The following is a 19,086-nucleotide window of genomic DNA, read 5'->3' on the forward strand; positions in this document are numbered from 1 at the left end:
TTCTAATTGAGACTTCGGTGTCAAAGACAAATGACACACGGGAGAAAATTTACAAAAAGTAGACATCTGAAGTCATATCTTTGGATGACATTACTGGGGGAGTGAGGCAGGAAAAGGAAAGAGGAAGGGGGGGTAGAGATCCGAGGAGGCAGCAGACCTGAAGAAACACAGAGGAAGGACAAGGTGTGTGAAGAAGCAGGCGGATGTAGAGGAATCACACAGAACGGGAGGGAACTTAGGGAGTGGTCAGAAATGTTAATAAGATGATTTACACAGAGACTAGTCAAGGAACTTCAGAATCCATTAATGAGATATTTGAAGACAGAGTCAGAAAGCTGGTCAAGCAGGATGCCAAATAATCACGTTTATTGAGTTAGTGGTTAGTATGCACTGTTCAGTTGAGAACTCACCAAAGATAAGGAAGAAAGGAAGATAATGAAAACGTTCATCAGAATAGGGCCCTGTCCTACCTCGGAGTGAATGGGCCTCCTCTGCTTTCTTTGTGCTATGTAATGTCAACTTCTTCTCTTCCTTGTTTGCCATTTTCTTATGAAGCTTCTCAGACTTACAACTTTGTCAACAAGCTTTTAGTAACTACTGCCTCCACTCTTGGTGATTATTTATAACATTGCAACTCTATTTCTGTAAATTTTTTCCTATGGAAGTTCATCCATCCATCATCCTCTATCTACCTACCCATTCATCTCTCAGTCTTTCCATAAAATAAATATTTGTTTGTACATGACTAAAGTCTAGATACTCTAGGAGTTATAAAGAACAACGATTGCTCTTAGGAGTTGTTACAATCGCTTCTCGGCCTTTTGGCTAAGATCAAGTGTAGGAGTTGTTACAAAGATTAGAACCCACGTTTGCCTCTTCTGGGGTTTTCTAGTTTCATTTTTGGAAATTGCAGCTACCTGTTAGCATTTGAGATTTCCCAGTGTTAGTCTTGACTTCAAGGATAAAAAGGAAGTGATCAGCGTCCAGTTTATTCAGTTCATCAGAAGCCAGCCTGCAGAGCAATTGTTCCAAAACCAAGCCAGAATCCAAAGGAAACAGGCTGTGTGGTTTAGAAGCCTCCACAAGAGACTTATGTGTATTATTCATGGCTTGTCATTTGCAGTCAAAGACATAGGCTGCCCTCTAACATCTCTGAGGAAGTTCATGATTTATTGGAGGCACCAGAAGAAATATAAAGCTAAATAGTAATCTAACCCCTCTGGGGGAGTCCTGCTTATGTCTTTTACATAATATTAGGACCTCAGCAAATAGTTTCCCCGAGATAAAAACTTCAGCAAACATTCAACTGGAATGTTTGAGAACCGAAACCATTCATGTTTTTTATGTTGTAAAAACTTGAGTCTCATCCAAACTTCTTTTTAGTTATCAAATTTTGAAAAATCCCCCAGTACAAAGGAATAGGAAGTCTGCAGTGTAAGCAATACAATATAAGCCACTCTAACCCCAATCTTAGAGACTGTGGGCAGGCTCGAATTCTTCCTCTTTGATCCTTCCTGTAGACCATCAAAACAAGGCTTAAAGATACTTTATTTCATGGTTCTTCATGAACAGAAGGAAAGAAATATGTCAAATGCATGGTGTTTCTCAGGGATCATACTTGTGTAATTTAAGAACAAGTTTTGTTACAGAAAACAGCAAATTCAACTATAGGAGACTTAAGCTGCTAAGCTGGACTTCATTTTTCTCAAATAATGAGAAGTGTGGAGGTCAACAGCCCGGGGCTGGCACAGTCACTGGCTGGAGCTGTCAGGTTCTCTGTGCATTTCTGTCCCATCGTTCTTCATGTACAGCTCTGAGCTTCCTGTTTTCAAGTCAGCTTCCAGGCAGGAATAACATGGATGCCAAAGCCTTCCCCTGGAAAAGAAAGGGACACACTTCCTGTGGCCTCTACTGGCACTGTCTTGACTACAACATAGCCATTCCTATCTGAAAGGGTCTAAAGCACCCAAGGACACTAGTGGCCTTTCAGACCCAGTAATAAAGATAAAGGAAGTGGCGCTGGGATTAGATGTCTACTAAGCCACTCTACCATATCTGCTGTGACACTCTGAAAATGATCTTAGAATTTTTGAAGGACAGGAAGACTAATTACACAGGACTGTGGTTGCTTTGTTTTAAGTCAGCGAAAGCTACAGACTAGTAGCCAAACCCCAAGAGTTATGTTCTGCATATAATGGTCTCTCCATTGGATTTTTCATAACGTTTGATTAAGAAGCATGATGCTGGGATATGGGTGCAGTTCAGTGACAGAACACCTGCCTAGCATCTGTGCAGCCCAGAGTCTGATGCCTAACCCTCGAGGAATACAAATAAAAGTGTAACGCTTCATGACACATCAATCTGAAATGCCAAGAGGGAGAGAGGAGGATGGTGGGAAAGGGAAAGGGTGGAAACTCTGGTTTTCTCGAGAACATGAAACAGCTTCTGCCTTCAGTGCTTCCAAGTGATAGACTCTGGGCTAACGGAGGAACTGAACTCCAGTTGGGAGTCCTAAACTAACAAAGAGTTGTCCTCAAGTAGACATCAGTGCAAGCCCCTCTGGAAGCTGTCTGTATGCTTGGGATGACATTTGTCAGGAAAGTAGAATGTCCAGTGTAGTTGCCACTTCTGTACCTCTGACATGCCAATCTGTCTAGCTGCCTTTGGGTGCTGGGTGCACATGATCCTGTGAAAACTTATAGTTTCACGTTCTCCACGCTCTTCCTTTGGGCTCATGTGGTGATGGTGGTAGGCGCGTGTATGCACGTGTGTGTGTGTGTGTGTGTGTGTGTGTCCACGCACGTAGAAGCCACAGCGGAACATCGGCTGACTTTTTCGCTTCTGCCGTGTTGCCTCATGGCAGGGCCTCTCACTGATCCAAATGCTGGCCGTTATTGCTGGGCCACCTGGTCAGCAGGCTTAGCACCCACCTGTCTGAGGAGTCAACCCTGGGTCTTCATACTTCCAGAGGAAGCACTCTGACTCACTGAACCACCGCCCCAGCTCCTTATATCCTCCACTTTTGATTAGGGAGTTAATTTAATACATTTCAGGAATCTGATTACTAAAACTTTCTTCTGCCACACATGACCAAATCTCTCCTCCTATCTCCCCTCTCTTCCAACTGTGAAGCTAGAGACAGGAGGAGCTCTGAGAATCCCTTAAAAACAGGCTTTCAGAGTCAAACAATAAATTGTCTTATATTTGCCTTGTTAAAAAACAATGTCCCGAGGTAGTGTTGAATAGCACTTGTACACACCAAACACACACACACACATACACACGCGCGTGCGCATTGGGGGGAGTTGGAGACGGACACAGAGACAGATACAGATACAGAGACAACGATTGAGAGGCTCAGTCATAGCCAGAAGACTGACTCGTAAGGCCCAGGAGAACAGAACATCAGGATTGGTGGCTCTGGGACTGAGCTAGGGATAAAGCAAGTAAAGGAGAGAACTCTCTTTAAGTCAGCTCGCGTTGTTTGCTTGTTTGTCTTACAAAGTCTCAAGAATAATGGATCCAAGAAGATAACAAACAAACAAAAAGAGTTCTAGGTGAATGAGTACCTTAACGTTTCCTGCAGCTTGGTCCATGAGCAGTCTCTCTTTGAGGAAGCAAAGGAAGTTAACATCTTACAGAAGCCATATGGCTTAATATTCCTGATACATCTAGAAGGCTGCTGAAGAAGGTGAGAGGTGGGGAGGTTGACCTCTGCCTGGGCTTGCACAGCTGTGGAGAGGTCGGTCAGGTGTGAACCCTGGCTTGTGAGACAATATCTCCTCATGTTCTTCTTCAAGATAAACTTGAAGGAGTCCTACCCTCTGGCCCTGTCTGAAGTCCCTTTGCTTGTACTGTAAAGCAGTCTCTCAGTCAACTTACGGAGACAGAGAGAGAGTTGGTGGGGTACCCTTTGTCCCCCATCGCAAAGACACACATTGGCAGCTCCTTCAGGAGAAAACATTGGATGCTGACCAAAATGGCCACAGAGTTCAGTAGAGTCACTTCCCTAGTTCCATCTGGAGGCTCTTCAGAGGCATAATTTCATTCCAGCCAAATGTAATTAGGAATTTGATTTGATTAAAAAACAAATCGAAGGAGAGAAAGGAGGTTTCTCCTCCTCTCCTCCCTTTCTTCACAAATAGGGCTCTCATTAACAGGGCCTGTGCATGTGACCCCAAGGGTCGGCTTCCTTCCGCCCTTGACCAGGCACCCTAAAAAACCATGGCCCCAGGGAGGTGAGTGGGGGAGAAGCACGATTCCTGCAAGAGAATGCTAAGGATTTTTAAAATTCCGATTTGGCTTCAAGATACTAGAAATGCACAGCAGCTGTATGCCCTCCATGGGAATGAGATGCCCACTTAATTAAAGCACGGAGGGCAGCGGCTGAGCAGCTCTCTGGGAGGGGCGGGGCTTCTTATCCCACCAGGGCGTTAGCCAAGAGAAACAGCAGGGAAGCAGCTCCGGCCTCCTGGGAGCGTGGGTGCCTCAGCCAAGTTTGGGGGGAAGAGAAAAAGGAAAAAGGTAGGAGAGGAGGACCCTTGACTCACTGTATTATTGGCCGTGACCCAAATAATCTCTCTCTGACCTACTCCATCTTATCTCCAAGGCTCTAATGAGAATTGTGTGGTGAGCTTTTGATAAAGGGCAATTCAAAATGAGAACAGAGAGGTCAAAGATGGCAGGCTGCGGCTGTCGGTTTCTGTCCAGACACACCATCTCGTGACTCTCTCTTGTTTGTGGGAACGTCCCTTTATCTGTTTTCTGCATCTGTTTTCTCCTTTCACAGGAGAAGCCTTGAGTGCACGTGAAGACAGCTAATGAGAGCTGGAAAGCAGCGCCCAGTGTTCCTAGGTGGACAAATTGAGCCGGAAGTTAATGCCAAAGAACTGGGTACAAGGAAAGTCCTGGGACTCCCTTACAGCTATTGTAGGGATGCTACTGAAAGATGGACCAGGAAGGCTAAACTGAGGCTAATCTGGTCTATGGTGTGCATCTCACGCCCATGTTCAACATCACCCAATGAACCGATGGTCTGTTTCCATTGCATCATTTCTAGAGGATGCCCCTTTGATTCTCAAGTGTGTTGACTCGTGAATGCAAAGAGGCTGCCGCAGGCCCAGCCATCACGTATTTACACAAAATAGGAAAGAGTACAAACAGAGACTCCATTCCTATCTGTTTCATCTCACCAGGAAAGCAAAACTGTCCCTTTAAGTCCCAGAAAACTCTTTTATTTCCTTGGCCAAAATTGTCACGTAGTTACCCCGGGAAGTACAAAGAGACTGGGAATTTAAGGGTTGGGAAATATTGTTAATCTAATTCAAATCTAGTTCATAAGAGAGACAGAGGAGCTGGCTAGCAGAACAGGGCATCCTGGGGGTGTTCTGAACTACAGACTGCCAGCAGTTTAGTAAAGAAAACTGAAGCTTCTTGAAGTAAACCAAACAGAAGAAATTCGATGCAGCAATTTGTTATCAGGCTGGAAAGTGTCAGGAAGGTCAAAGAAAGAGGAAGGGAGGGAGGGGAGGAGGGGAGGGAGAGGAAAGGGAAGGAAAGAGGGAAGAAGGAAGGAAGGAAGATGGATTTATTCAGACATTAAGGATTGTAAGCCATCTACCCCTGAGCTACAATTATATAGAGAAAATGTTATCCAGGGTCACTGTATTCCCGGTCAGCTGCTACCAAGATTCAAGGAGCCAGACTTGATACTCTGACATGACTGCTATCAATGTACCAAAGCTTTAAGGTACCCAGGTGTCCCACAAGCCGGGAACTGGCCCCTTGCAGCTTCCAGGGTGCCAGGAGGAACGTAAGACTGCACCCCCTTCTCCCAGTCCTCAACACTAATGGACTCTAGCTGGCAGCTAGTTGGTGTGGGAATTGACCTGGGAACTCTTCGCTGACTTCCAGCCCCTGTAGGAGCCATCGTCCAGACAGCACGGAAGGTCAGAATGGTGTGGGCGTGTGGAGGTCAACCTTGTGAAGGAAAGTGTGGGATGGAGAGCGAGGGAGGCGCCACAATCTCCTGGGACTCCTTGAAGAGTCCACACACCGCATTGGATCTAAGATGGCTCCCGGAACACCAGTGAGGCAGCACAAAGGAACCGGAGCCAGGGCAGTAACTACTTTTCCTGGAAGCCCTGACTGCCCAGCTCCTTCTGTTACCTCATCAGGCACAGCTTTCCCTGGGGCGGAGTGGCGGTGTGGTGAGATATGATTGGCTGAGGATTTAGGGGCTTGGGATTGGCTCAAACACTGTATATAAGCTTTCGTGCTATGCAATAAACTCAGGTCTGCACCCTGATGCTGGTCTCTGGAGTCCGATTCCTGGGATTTGTTGTGTGATTCTGTCACCTCTCACCCCCTCCATCCTTAGTCCTGTTCCCACAGAATGATACAAGACAAATGATGCCCCAGGCATGGCCCCCTGAAGACAGGGAGAAGCAGGGCCTGATTCCACTGGACTTGTGAAACGGCAGGCACAGCACGGATGCTGCTTCGCCCTCTGTCTACATTAATTGGTCAAGGAAATGGAGAGATAGGCGACAAGAAAAAACCAACTTCAAACACTAATCCAGTGGGGGGTCCAGAGATACTTTTAATTGTGTGTCCAGATAGCTAGATTCTCCATCAAAGTTTCTTTCATTTCTTTCTGTTTTAGAAGGCAAAGAAATCTGAACAATCTGATGGCTATTTTAAAAAGGATGCGATGTCAAGTTTCAGGTTTGAAATATTATCCTGAAAGTCTCGATAAAGATTTCTACTTCTGGTGGTCTGGGCCCGAAGACCCCTCTCTGTAATTTAACTCTGTTAGAGAATTAGTTTCCTAATTATTTTTTTTTATTTTGATATATGTGTATGCATGTGTTTCTGTGCATTCATATGTGTGTAGATACACACAGAGGGGGGTATATGTGTGCGCGAATGTACGGAGGACACAGGGAATCCTCAGGTATCATCCCTAAAGATGTTTAAGGCAAGGTATCTCAATATCCTGGAGTTTGTCAGCAAGCCCCAGACCTCTCTGACTCTGCCTCCCTAGCACTGGCATCACAAACAAATGCCACCGTGCTTGGCTTTTTAAATATGGGCTCTGGAGATTGACTTAGGTCCTTGTGTTTGCAAAAGGCAACCGAGCCAGCTCCTTAGCGTAAGTCTCACAGTTCTTTTTTTTTTTTTTTTTTTTTTTTTTTTTTTTTTTTTTTTTAGCAGTGGGTTTATTTAGGTCATTAAAAAGAAGCCACAGTAAGCTTGCTCTGGTCATATTTTCTCTCTGTGGTCACTGTGACCTGCCATTTTTAATGCAAGACCCTGTGCACTGTGGTAGTAGACAATTGTCTGCAAGAGACATTTGCAAATGTTTTGGCTGGGGAATGTTAGCTTCTGGGACAGTTGGGAACATCCAGTACTGGGGGCACCTGTGGATACCTCTTTCCATATAGGAGTGTGGGGTGAAAACCTGGGCTTTGAAATTCACCTATACACAGAGTTCAAAAGGAGAATCAGCATGCGAATGAAGAACCCTGGTTAGGCAAAGCCAGAGGCCTCTTGGCCTCACTTAAAACCTCACCTGGAAAATATAAACGCTCATGCACAGGCCAAAGCAGAAAACTGCCCGAGACAAGAGCCCAGCTTTCACTGAAACAAAGGGCCAGGAGTTGCATTTTGGGACAGAACCGGAAGGGCAAGGCAATAACTCAGGACATTAACAATGAGCAATATTTGTAACAATATTTGTGGAGCAATTCGGGGCTTATGAGATACGTTTGTATAATTTTTTTTTCAGTCTCCAGTGCTCTGCATCCCTCCTGCTGCAGAAGTTAGGTGTTCCAGTGATCCACAACTGTGTAGCAGGCTTGCCCAAGGTCAAAGGGGATGCTGGCGGTGGGTGGGGAGCTCCACTGGGATGTTTGCCCTAACGTTTGCAGGTGGCCTTCCCAGTGGCAGAAGGGAGGGAAGGGCGGGAGAGAGGTTGGGAGAGAGGGAGGAAGGGAGAAGGAGAGGAAGACAGGGAGGGAGATAGGGACAAGGAGAGACACAGAGAGACCAAAAAAGGCAGAGACAGAGACACACACACAGAGACAGGCAAACAGACAGAGATCAAGAGACAATTAATATTTCAATCATGGCAAATTTAAGACTAAATACAGTTTGTACACAGCAGGTAATGTGGTTCATTTTTTTTTTCTTGTCCCTTGACCACAGAGGTCAGAAATTGGGCAGAAGGGAGGGGAGGGAAACCCCTCCTCAAATTTTGAAATTGTTCTTTTAGCACTGAATGCTCCAGGAGCCCTTCTTGGCATGAAGAATCTGTCACCTTAAATAATAGACCCAAGAGAACCTTTGAGCATCACAAGGGAACCTGTATCACAGAGAGCAGGGCATGGGGATAAGCAGTTGCCTCGGGATCCACAGATAAGTCAGAGAGGAGATAAGTCTGGGTCTAACTTCCCTGAGCCACACCACCAGCTGCCCTCTGAGGAGTCTGGCCTCCCCAGTTCCATGTTTTCTCCTCTTCCTTGCTAACTACTGCTCGCTCACTTGCTAGAAGCAGTAGAGTGTGGCAGAGGAGGGCTTAAAAGCAAAACAGTTAATGAACTTGCCCAAACTTGGAAACTCTTTTGTTTTGTCTTTGGGAAGGCCGAGGGGTTCGTGCGTGCGTGCGCGCGCGCGCGCGTGCGTGTGTGTGTGTGTGTGTGTGTGTGTGTGTGTGTCTGTGTGTCTGTGAGAACATCTACACATGCTACTAATGAACCCAGTCTGGGTCCTGTCTTCTAAAGTCCCAAATCTGCCAAGTCTGTCAGAGGCCTGATTGCAGCTCATTAAAGCAGTAAGGAAGAGGACTGTCATTAGAATCTGGAGAAAGACCTTTGTTCAACTTGTCTCTTGACTTGGAGCCCACAGCCACCCAAGACTCCCAGCACAGAGCCCTTGAGTGGCCGGGAGGTGAGTGGGGGAGGGGGCCTTCTGTCTGTCTGTCTATTCCTCGGCCCTCACTCAGTACTTTCCACCTCACCCCTCCCCTTCCTCTCCAAGCCCCTTAGGTTGTTTCTCCATTCCCTTCTGCTCCTCACCGCAACATCAAGATCTGATTGTGTGAGGTAGGGTCTTCAGAGAGACATATGGTTCCTCCGTAAGTACAGACAAGGTTTATGAAGAGGGATTAGTGTATGCAGCTCGGAGGCCTGCAAGCTGGAGATCTGCAGGACGAGTCAGCACACTGGAGACCCAGGACAGCTGTCCGTGCAGCTACTGTAGGATGGCAGGAAAAGTCCCCCAAACTCACAAGAGGGTCAGCCCTTCGTTTTCTTCAGATCCTCCTCCCTCAGCTTGTTTAGGGCCAGCACCACTCTGGGAGCAGTCAACTTCATTCAGTTTTAGTTTCATACTGAAACATCTAAAGAGACACCCACACCCTCCAAAAGTATATGACCAAGTACCAGAGAAGCTATAGGCTAGTCATTACTTATAATCGTCACAACAGGCACTGGGCACTGCCAGGGGTGGCCACAGGTTGTAGAAATGTTGCCATGAACACAGCAAGACACCCGCGTCCCTGAGCTGGCTAAATCATGAAATCTGTGCCATGGACCAGCCTTCCAATCACCTGTCAACCTCTCATTGCTCTTTCTCTATTTTCTTCTCCAGCTTGTATCTGAACACATCTCCTGGCCCTTCTCTACCATTCCTTGCCTGCTGTGAGCTGCTGATTTTGTCCTAGGGTTTCACAGCTCAGGGCATTTACATGGACTGCTTTCTCTGCCTGGGACACCCTTACCTCCATCCTGTGCCTGGAAGTTTCCATTTGCCTCTTCAAGACTCAGCTGAAATGTTATTAAGGAAGTCAATAATTCAGAAACATGGAGGGACTGTGCCTGGCGCTTGCACTGCCTGAGTGTTTGATAGAACCAGTGGTAGCATTTGTATTTGTGTCAACTCATTTCTTTGGCCAGTGAATGAATATTTTAAAGACACCAAGCACATGTCAGGCTCTGGAGTAAATGCTGAGATACAGGAAACCAAACGAGATCTGTGGAATATGTATTTCAAGAGGAGATGCACAGAGATCCAAGACAGATAAATATACACAACACACACACACACACACACACACAGAGAGAGAGAGAGAGAGAGAGAGAGAGAGAGCGCATAAAGGATAAAACTGACAGCCTTTTAAAAGGAGCATTTAGCAACCAACACAGAACACAGCAGAGTGGCCCTCCTTTGGCTGAGAGTTGGTTTTGATGAAGATATTTAACTGAGGTGGGACTGATGACAAGAAGGACCCATGTCCATAAAATTAGGGGGCGGTCATCAGGGAGAATGAATGGCAGAGCAGAGGCTGTGAGTCTAGAAAGAGCTTGGGGAATCTGAGGAGCTAGGAAGGCACAGGGGCTGGAGAGGGTTGAGGCAGTAAGGGAACAAGGCAAGGACCAAGCAGAGCGGAGAGCCCGGCCTGCAGCTGCTGCCCTGCCACCTTGGGTACACACAATTCTTGTCCTCATGTGGTGTAGCCTAGCTTTAGAGCCACCTGAGGTTTCCTGAGGAAGGCTGGACTGTCCAGTCCGGAAGCGGATGGAGCTTGTGCCTAAATGGCAGTCTGGAAAGTTTGCTGACAGACTCATCACAAGCCCGTGACTCCTGAGACTGTGGGCCCCTCGGGGATGGGGATGGGGATGGGAAGCCATCCATTTCTTCATTCTTGCATCGCCGACTCCCATCCCAGACTGAGGCATCGGGATGGAGGGGGTACTCCTTACCATGAGTAAAGTTGGCTTCTTCATTGGGGTAGGAACAGAGATGGAGACAGAGCTGTGGGCCAATAAACACTGAATACGCCGTGGACTGTGATCAGCCCACATCAAGGAAGACTTAAGGTTTACCTCTTGAGGTGAACATGGTAGGGCTGAACAGGCATGAAGGCTGAGGGCACAGGGGATTGCAAAGTCCCACAACAGTTACAAAAGTTATGTACCATATTGTTTCCTGACTGCAGAGACTGTCTGTGTGTCTGCTTTGGGGATTCTTGTGCCGTGCTATTCTAAGATTAACCTTTTGTACACTGAGGTGTGCTTAGTTATAACCCATTTTATTTTTTTTATATTTTTTTATTCAATATAATTTTTATTTACATCTCAAATGATTTCCCCTTTTCTGGCTTCCCACTCCCAAAAGTCCCATAAGCCCTCTTCCCTCCCCCTATTCCCCTATCTACCCCTTCCCACTTCCATCTTCTGATATTGCCCTATACTGCTACACTGAGTCTTTCCATAACCAGGGGCCACTCCTCCGTTCTTCTTGGACATCATTTGATATGTGGATTATGTTTGGGGTATTCCAATTTTCTAGGCTAATATCCACTTATTAGTGAGTGCATAGCATGATTGATCTTTTGAGACTGGGTTACCTCGCTTAGTAACATGTTCTCCAGCTCCATCCATTTGTCTAAGAATTTCATTAATTCATTGTTTCTAATGGCTAAATAGTGCTCCATTGTGTATATATACCACATTTTTTGTATCCATTCCTCCGTTGAGGGATATCTGGGTTCTTTCCAGCTTCTGGCTATTATAAATAGGGCTGCTACAAACATAATGGAGCACGTATCCTTATTACATGCTGGGGAATCCTCTGGGTATATGCCCAGGAGTGGTATAGCAGGATCCTCCAGAAGTGGTGTGCCCAGTTTTCTGAGGAACCACCAGACTGATTTCCAGAGTGGTTGTACCAATTTGCAACCCCACCAGCAGTGGAGGAGTGTTCCTCTTTCTCCACATCCTTGCCAACACCTGCTGTCTCCTGAGTTTTTAATCTTAGCCATTCTGACTGGTGTAAGGTGAAATCTCAGGGTTGTTTTGATTTGCATTTCCCTAATGACTAATGATGTTGAGCATTTTTTTAAGATGCTTCTCAGCCATCTGAAGTTCTTTGGGTGAAAATTCTTTGTTTAGCTCTGTACCCCATTTTTTAATAGGGTTATTTGGTTTTCTGGGGTCTAACTTCTTGAGTTCTTTATATATATTGGATATTAGCCCTCTATCTGACGTAGGGTTGGTGAGGATCTTTTCCCAATTTGTTGGTTGCCGATTTGATTGTCCTTTTGATGGTGTCCTTTGCCTTACTGAAACTTTGTAATTTTATGAGGTCCCATTTGTCAATTCTTGATCTTAGAGCATAAACTATTAGTGTTCTGTTCAGGAACTTTCCCCCTGGACCGATGTCCTCAAGGGTCTTCCCCAGTTTCTTTTCTATTAGCTTCAGAGTGTCTGGCTTTATGTGGAGGTCCTTGATCCATTTGGAGTTGAGCTTAGTACAAGGAGATAAGGATGGATCAATTCACATTCGAAGAATTCGATTTAACCCATTTTATTTATGTGTACATGGGACTGGTTTCACCTGAAGGGAACACAGCTTTAGGTTTCGGTGAAAATTTTTTTCAAATGATGTACTTATATGAGCACATTGTCTTTGCTTCCACCTTAACCTACTTTACTAAACTGTTTCGGGAAAACACAACCACAACTTTGGTTTGTTTCACAGATCATTTAAACAACAACAATAACAATGGGGGAGGGGCAGGATTTAGTCTCCTTTTAGTCTGACCACCCAGCAAATTACAGAAGAGTGGTTCACTGTGGTTTGGGGTTTGTTCTTTAGGTCTCTGGTGGAGGCACAGATGTTGGAAAAAATGTAGGGAGTGGGGAGGTCCCCCAGTAAGGGAGGAGGGAGGAGGGAAGAGGGAGGAGGAGGGAGGAGAGTTCTGATATTGAGGAGACAGGTGGCTTAACATGAAGGAGAGGAGAGCACCAAAGAGGAAGCAGCAAGGAGCAGGCAGGAGAAGCATGGTGCTATCAGGTCCTCAGGGCCAAAGAGCAGGGAAAACGAACAACAAATGATTGCCCATGGTTGCCAAGGCTCTAAGTGAGCTGTTAGGAGCTTGGTGTTGTCTAGGGCTATATTTTATTTATTGCCCCATGTATTTCCCCAGGAGGTTTCTGGGACCCTTCCTGGAAGTCACCAGCTGCTAAAGAGCTAAAGGGATGGAAGACCTAATGCCACTGGCCAGGTGAGCACCCTGGATGTCTGGAACATTTCCAAGATCCCCCAGGTGGTTCTGAAACACAGCCAACTTTCCAGGCCACTGAGTTTAACGATGTATGAAAACAGAGCCCAAAAAAGGCAAAATAGAATTAGTAGAGAATGAGCAAGGACGTTAGGACAGTAAGGAAATCCAGCAAGAGAAATTAAGTGTAAGCTGGGAAGGAGGTGGTCCCATCAGGCTGCGTGTCCATGTTTTGAACACAGTGATTTTATCAGGAAGAGTCCCTTAATGTCAGGTCCTCAGGTGACATGAAATTCCTCTGGTGAATACCACAGACAGTATGTTCTGCTGCAAGGAGCTTTTAGGTTACAGGCTAACCATCAGCTCAAAAAGCTGGATACTTCCATAGGTTATTAATTAGCTTTCAGTTTTTTAAATCAATTGCACATCTAAGAGTCACTCTGTAGGTATTTTTACACGTGCGCAGATCAAGAAAAGTAAGGCTCCAGACCTTGCTCTGCAGTGGAGAATAACAAGGTTCTTCAGCTAGTTCTTGCCTCGCATCATCTGAAACTGGAGAAGGCATGGTGATGAAGACGTGGGCTTCCTTGTGCGGGATCCCAAATCTGTCGCTTACAGTATAACACTGTCCACAATACTCTATATTACCAATTCTCGGGTCTCTCGCCTGTAAACCATGCACCGGAATGAGGGCTCTGATAGTGATGCTACTGCCACAGTGAGGGGATTAGCATAGTCAGTGTGAAGAATTTGATGTAACACCAGCCACATGATGAATATTCTCAGCTATTATTGATAGACTTCTCTCCTGATGAGGCTAACCTCAATTTTTATCATATAGAATTTTCTAGAAGGTACAGACTTATTAAAATGATATTTAAATTTTATACAGTACTGGGTGATTGACTACTTTTGGGCTACTTAGTTTGCCTGAGGTGGGATGGTGACCTATTACATATTCACTAAAATAACAAGAACAACGCCTTCCCAGATTCTAGTGGGCTTGATGTTTGGTTTGATTTTAGCTGCCCTAATGGTGACTTCCAGAGAACCGCTTAAGCAATCTAGAGTCTGAGGTGTCAAAGCATCACTTAGATCCACTTTACAATTGCTCTGATCTCCCTCATGTGTGTGTGTGTGCGCGCGCGCGCGTTTTGGGGATAAAAATTATCCCCCAAAATTAATAAAAATTATCCTGCTACTTTTATTTAATTATTTCTTTTAATTCAATTTCCCCATGTCCTCCCCTAACCCCCAAAGAGAAAACCTCCTGTTTAGAGGGCTAGAGTGTCTCAGCAGTTCAGAGTACTTCGTGTTTTTTCAGAGGACCAGAGTTAGGCCCCAGCACCTATATCAGGTGGTTCACAACTTCCTGTGATTCACGATCCAGGGATCCTAAACCTTTTTCCTTCAGCCCTCATTCCTATGCATGGTTCAGAGGTGAGAGAATGGAGATTTGGTAATATTGGCAATAATTGGTATTATTAAGTATTGTGGACAGTGTTATGCTGTGACAGATTTGGGATCCTACACAAGGAAGCTGGTGTCTCCTATAGGCAGTCTCTCTCTCCTTCCCACCCTTTCCCTCTCTCTTTCTTTCCCTCAAACATCCACACATAGTCACAAAGACACACATACACAGGAAAAATACACCCACCCCAAACCAGTTCACTTTAGTATCTACCCAGAGATAGATAATAACAAATAGTATATTCTATCTAATCTTTTTTCTCTGTCTATAAGTTAATCTTTTAACATCCACATATTAGTTCTAAAATCATCATCCTTTTGCTTACCTTTGTGTCAAAGGACCCCTGAGAGCATACACCCTTTTCTTCAGCGTCATCCTGCCGTGTCTTACTATCCTCAGTGGTGTCAGTTAGCTCAAGTGACTGTAACACAGTACCACCAACTGGGTGGTTTAAAGCAAGACAGATCTTTTCTGTTGAAGCCCCGATGGTTGGGTGTGGACTTCTGGCTTCTGCTGGAAGCTCTGACAGAGTAATCAGTTCTGTGCTATTCCATTTTTGTGGTAGACACCTCTTGGTTTGTAGATCTCTCACCATCTACCCTTCTGCATGTGGTACTTTCTTTGTGGTCCCATGTCTCTGTGTCCAGATCCCCTCTTCTTACAAAGACATTGATCACTAGCAAGGAACCATCCCAGCTCAGCACGAGCCTTCTCGTTACTACATTTACAGCCTTATCTTTAAATAAGGCCACTCACAGGTACAGGGAATTAGGAACGGAACCCAACGCTTTGGGCAACACAATTCAATCTGAGAACCAAAGCTATTTACCATGTCTGGCTACCTTTATTTAAAGGAATAATACAGATTTTAAGCATGTTGCTTCTTTGTTTCAATCACTGTAGTTAGTCTTCTATTCAACCACAAGCCCAGGCAGGTGCGAGCCAGGTCAAAAGGAGAGTGCAGGAGGGGGAGGGGGGTCAGCTAATATCCTTTCAGAGCCCCACAGCAGTCAAGTGAATGGGATGGCTGTATTATACTGGCACCAGGGAAGGGGCCAGATGAGGAAGGGACAGAAGCCACAGGTGGCAGCAGAAACAGAGCTGAGGGCTTCCTGCAGCTGCTTAGCCACCTGGCTGGACAGCTGTTTTCCCTCTCAGAGCTATGTAAAGCAAGGACTGCCTGACTTACCACAGACGTACAGGATGCCAAAACGCCTGCTCAGATCTGTCAATTCCAGTGAGCAACTGTTTGGGGTGGGTGTGACAGACCTGGTGTTGGAGAGGTGGAGTCCCCAGCCTGTACGGCTACAAAAAAAAAAAAAAAAAAAAATTGCTTGGTGTAGACAAGAAGAACAGCGTCCACCCTGATTGTCTAGTCGAGGGCTCGCTTACCACAGGAGGGTTAACAGGACTTTTCAGGGTGTTTTAAAAGGTATCATTTTTTTAAAAAATCAAATATGCATCTACAGTTAATTTGATGCTAGATAATACTAACTCTGACCTCCAGTTAAGCCAAATGATTCCTCCCAGAGGAGTTTAAACATTTTCGTTATTAAATTTGTACAAGTGGTCATCGTCATGACTATTGTCCAATGTCAAATAAATTTCATCAATAAGAATTGTGAAAATTTCTTTTTCTATCCTGAGTGCAAACACCCACTTTTCTCTGTTGATCAATGAAGTCCAAACTTTTTTCTATCTTTCCTTTAGTTTATTTTGTCTTCCTAAAGCTGGATGGATGGATGGAAAATGTAGAGAACTGAGATCTAGGTGCTAGAGAGGACCCAGCATCCACAGGGCAGCTTGTAACCATACTTACCTCCAGCTCCTGGGGATCCAGTGACTTCTTCTGGCCTCAATGGGCACCGGGCACACACACGCCACATATGTGTCCGTACAGGCAAAAGACTCATACGTGCAATAAAACTAAATCTTTTTATAAAATCCAAAGAAAGGGGGTTAATTTGGCTTAATAGTTTTAGATGCTAAAAGTTGAAGATTGATTGGTTATGTTTGGCTTCTAGGATAGAGTATTGTAGGTACAATTCGATGATTGGCATCTGTGAGCTCAATAGGGTGTGTAAGAGGAGTGAATGCAGGGGGATGACTCCGGTGGGAAGAGAAGAGAGGAACATAGGCACATGCAGAAGGGGTTAAACACATCGGGCCTACCCACTTCAGAACAGCCTGTTCTCTTGCAAACTGACTTCTTCCATGAGGCTTTACTAAGTCTTCACTGGTCTTCACTAAGGCTGGTCACCTAATTACCTTACCCTGGGTCCCTGGGTCTTCTGTTTCAGGCAATCTGGGATAGGTCCCAAGAAGCTGTATTTCTAACGACTTGAATGTTCACTAACCTATTAGCAGACACTGATCCAGCAGCATTTTCACAGTGTTTGCAAGAATCAAAGTTGGGCCATTACTCAAGTCTGTCGCTGGCCCCACCTCTCCACCCTGTGATCTTGAGTATGTCGTTAACATTCCCGGACCCTTCATTTTCCCATTTGCAAAATGGGGATAATGAAAGCGCGTACCTTACATGGGTTAGGAAGACTAACTAATACAACTAAGCCTGTAAAATTCTCACACACTGGCTATGATTTAAATCCTTTCCACCAAGAATTTATAAGGGAGGAATGGGGTGGGGAATGGGGGGGGGGAGGGGGAGGGGAGGGGGAAGGAGGGATGGGGGGGAACTGGCTGAGATGAACAGCAGAGAAAGGCTAAGGGCTGTGAGCAGGAAGCTCACAGCAACCATTCCAGGGGATTTCCAGCAGGAAGTGGGGTGTGAGCTCGGTATGAGAGGCACGGAAGGCAAAAGGGCAGGCAGCACTGGGCCTTGGAAGATGGGGCGGCACCACCACGCTGATTGGTCAGAGAAGAATGCAGACTTCCTGTTCGGTAGGAAGGGCTGCCAAGTGGCAAAGGAATTTTGCCCTGGCTCCTGGAGACCCTGTGTGGGAGCCATGGAGACCTCAAGCCCACTCTTGAGATTCCTTTAACACTGGGGGAGATTGCAACACCGGGTTTCTCTCTCTCTCTCTCTCTCTCTCTCTCTCTCTCTCTCTCTCTCTCTCTCTCTCACACACACACACACACACACACACACACACACACACACACACACCATCCTCTTGTTGGGGCTGCTCAGTGGGAGGGCCTCACGCCCTCTCTGTTTAGTTTACCCCACACATTCCTGTTGCTTGGTAAGAGTGGCTGCCTGGGCTTGGGAAGCCTGCTCTGACTTCTAAGAAACAGGAAGTGATTATTTGCCCAAAGCAAACAAACTCACAAACTACAGGGTTCATGCTCAGTCCAAAGCTAGAGTCCCAGGAGGTGCTTAGTGTAGGCTGAGGATGTGAGGACCCAGCAGAGAGTCTTCCCCTTCCCACTTCCCTGCCAAATCAGCACTGCGGGGACCAGCAGGCAGCCTGAGCCCAGCAAGCCCTGGGCCGGAGGGCTGCATTCCTGGACCAGGCAGCAGCATCCTTTCCCAGTGAGGACCTCCTTCCCATGACATCAGCAAAACTGCTTCTGTTTCTCCTGGAAGTGGAAGATCAGTCACTTTCCTCATGCCCTGGCTTTCCTCCAGGAAGACAAAAAGAGAGAACATTTATTGGAAACCCTTCGGAGGTCATGACTCGAACTTGGCATCCGCCTTCCGTGGGCTGTTTCGCTACGCTCTTGCCCCAACGTCAGTGAAATAGTCACATTTTATGCGTGAGAGAGGGACCCTTTAGCAACAGACTCCCCCCCGAATGCCTCTTTCCGCCCTGGAAATGGTTTCGCCTTTATCTCTTGGACACTGAGCGGTTTTGTGCAGTATATGCAGTTCCTGGGGCTATGGGACAGAATGCTGGTAACTCAGGCCCAGATCGGGCTTATGGAGAGAGAACTGTGGGAGAAGAGGGGAGTCTTGAAAGACTGTCCCAGACATGCTGGCCCAGAGAATGCAGTAAGCCAACAGGATCCACCATGTTTGTTTTTCAGGGACAGCCTTGGGGTGCGGGGCAGCAGGCAGGGTGGCACTGGCTAGAGGAGAGATGAGCAAAATCTCCTGTTTGGATGGAGTGGACCCGTCGGTGATACGGACACCATGTTTGAAAATGTGGGGCCACAGTGCTCCATTTTTCTATTCCTTAGCTTCTGCACCTTGGGCACCTCTGTGCTTTCATATTTTAAATGGCCGCCTTCAGTAGTTACTGTCTCACAGATTAGGAAAGTGTTCACATAAAGCATGTAGGACACATAGCCTGGAACTCAGGCATGACAGCCAGCAGGCAGACTGGCAGAAACAACCCAGTTCAAACCCATGTGTCTCCCCCTTCCCAACTCCAGATTCACCAAGACGCCAGCAGACCAATCGTACACCTGACTCCTAAGCCTTCTTCTTGACAGGGGTGTTTGTACCACCAGAGTGAGGCTCAGAACAAACTCTTGAAGAAATGTAAGCATTATGTATTCTAGGCAGTTGATTATTAATATGCCAGTCTTCAATATTCTGTCACTTTCTCCACCCAGGCCTTAAGAAATAAGACTGGAAAATAAA

The 19,086-nt window shown here is 46.1% G+C and overlaps 1 long non-coding RNA gene and 1 other non-coding gene across 2 annotated transcripts in view; one reads left to right on the forward strand and one right to left on the reverse strand.

Moving 5' to 3' along the window:
- The first annotated feature begins 805 nt into the window (after positions 1 to 805).
- Positions 806 to 1,001, forward strand: LOC127667180 (U2 spliceosomal RNA). Its single transcript, XR_007973824.1, has one exon. It is a non-coding gene; the product is annotated as a U2 spliceosomal RNA (small nuclear RNA).
- Positions 1,002 to 1,551: 550 nt separating this feature from the next.
- LOC127666800 (uncharacterized) overlaps positions 1,552 to 19,086 on the reverse strand; it is a 71,901-nt gene continuing 54,366 nt past the window's right edge. Inside the window, exons 2-3 of the long non-coding RNA XR_007973718.1 lie at positions 15,727 to 15,842; positions 1,552 to 1,875 (exon numbers count right to left, since the gene is read on the reverse strand). This is a non-coding gene — a long non-coding RNA (uncharacterized LOC127666800). The remainder of the gene's footprint in view (positions 1,876 to 15,726; positions 15,843 to 19,086) is intronic.

The sequence above is a fragment of the Apodemus sylvaticus genome, chromosome 16 (genome assembly GCF_947179515.1).
Source record: "Apodemus sylvaticus chromosome 16, mApoSyl1.1, whole genome shotgun sequence".
Classification (NCBI taxonomy): Eukaryota; Metazoa; Chordata; class Mammalia; order Rodentia; family Muridae; genus Apodemus; species Apodemus sylvaticus.